This window comes from Neopelma chrysocephalum, unplaced genomic scaffold, assembly GCF_003984885.1.
Source record: "Neopelma chrysocephalum unplaced genomic scaffold, ASM398488v2 Primary Assembly neopelma1_96825, whole genome shotgun sequence".
NCBI lineage: Eukaryota > Metazoa > Chordata > Aves > Passeriformes > Pipridae > Neopelma > Neopelma chrysocephalum.
The window spans coordinates 183,381-185,307 of NW_020925469.1; the positions used below are offsets into that span (position 1 = coordinate 183,381).

The window sequence follows — 1,927 nt, forward strand, 5'->3', positions numbered from 1 at the left end:
CTCTCTGGGCACTGGCTCCGCAGGTTCCTTGACAGGATGGGCAGGACCCTGTCACGAAATTTCCTCCCATCCAGAAAGTCCAGGACCTGGAAGGCAGAGAGCAGTGAAGGGGTGCCCGGGCAGCAGGAGCCTGGAGCCGCCCAGGGCTGTGCCCAGGCAGCAGCACAGGGCACAGGCACCGTCCCGGGCAGCTGCGGCTGCCAGAGGGCAGAGAGGGGGAGGCAGCCGGGCCAGGCAGCGCTCGCCATCAGGCTCACCTCGACAAGGAAGGCCAGGGCAGGCAGCTCCCAACGAGGGTCCTCAGTGCTGAGCAGCCCCAGCAGGTGGATTGCCATGGGGGAATAGAAAGAGACCAAGACGTGGCGCATCTCCCTGTCAGAGGGAAAGAAGGAACCATGGAGCCTGATCAGGGTGGGCAAAGCTCTCCCAGCAGGCTGTGTGGGGTGCTCCGTGTCCAGGGCAGAGATGCTGGGGGCAGTGGGGACAAGGGTGTCTCACCTGGCCAGCAGCCCCACTGCATAGTGCTGGGTGTCAGCACAGAGGAGCGTGTCCCAGCCACGCTTGCGCTCCACTGACACCACCTCATTGTCCCACTGCAGACAGCAGAGCAGGGCCTTGATGGTCTGTACCAAAAACCTGTGTGCAGAGCAAAAAGGCCAGGTCATGCTGGGAGTGCTGGCCTGTCAGAAGTCTGCTAAAAGACTCCACAAGTTTTTCTGGCAGAAGGGTTGCTTCCCTGTGAGGAATGATAACATTGCTGAAGCTGTTCCACCTGCTCTCTCCAGAGGAGGCAATGGGAAGCCCCCTGCTCTGTCTGAGGCTGGAAGGAGCCTTGGCTTGGTGCTCCTGCAAGACTTGGAGCTCTCAAGAAGAAGAGAGCATGGGCAAGGGGGCAAGGAGGAAAGTGGGGGCAAACCAGGGGCACTCTGCTCTGCTCTGGGTAGAATGGGAAAGATGAAGGGTTGAGGTGAGAAGAGTGGTCTGGAAAAGTACAAGAAAAGAAAAAAGAAACACATGCCCAGAAAAGGCTGCAAGCTCTCAGCCAGCCTCGGCACTATCCAGCTGCGGTGGGGATATTCAAAGGACCACATCTCAGGCAGTGCAACCTCACTGGGAAGATGTCAGCCGAAGAGTGCCACAGGGAAAGCAGGACTTCCTTGTTCCCTACCCAGTTCACCCCATTTTGCTGTGAACTTCGCAAAGCAATTCCAACTCTTTTCATTCCAACTTTATTAGGTGCCATCAAAGCCCCCAAGAAACGCGCCTCAAAACAAAGTCTGCACGCCCAGTGCCAAAAATCTTAATCAGCTGCGATTAATGCCCAACCGGCAGAGCTGTTCCAAGAAAGATTCCAAAGGGAAACCCTGCCCATCCCGATGTGCTCCTCCGTGCGGGCGGCGGGGGCAGCGCTGCCCTGGGTCACTGCTCTGGCCGTGCAGGCGCCGAGATGCCGCAGGTCGGAGCAGGGGCAGGCTCAGCCCTTGCCGGGAGATGCGGAGCGGCGGGTTTGGAGCCCGGCGGGCGGTGCGGAGGTTTGTCCCGGCCTTGGCAGCGGCTGGGTGTCCCCGCCGCGCTTCTCGGCGCTGGGCAGCGGCTCCTCCCGGCGGCAGCTCCTGGCTCCTGCCGGCCGAGCCTGGGCTGAAGCGGGGCGGGACGGCAGCGAGCCGAGCCCTGCGCCCGCCCGGCCCCAGCCCGGGCCCGCCCCCGCGGCGCGGCTCCGCGGCTCCTCCCGCCCGGCACCGCCCCACGCCCAGGTGGCCCCGAGCCCAGCCCAGCCCAGGCAACCCAGCTCTGCGTCTTCCACGACACCCCCGTGGGCTCCGATGACTTGGTGGCCAACTGCACCTTGCCCTTGCAGCACCTCCTGCGCTCCGCCGGCCCCCGCGACAGCTTCGAAGCCGCTTGTTCTGGGGGCGAAGCTGAGCCG

At 62.9% G+C, this 1,927-nt stretch overlaps 1 long non-coding RNA gene across 1 annotated transcript; it reads right to left on the reverse strand.

The window, feature by feature from the left end:
- Nucleotides 1–634, reverse strand: LOC113960640. Its single transcript, XR_003532067.1, has 3 exons — nucleotides 499–634; nucleotides 258–372; nucleotides 1–86 (listed from the first exon to the last, which is right to left on the reverse strand). It is a non-coding gene; the product is annotated as an uncharacterized LOC113960640 (long non-coding RNA).
- Nucleotides 635–1,927: the final 1,293 nt, after the last annotated feature.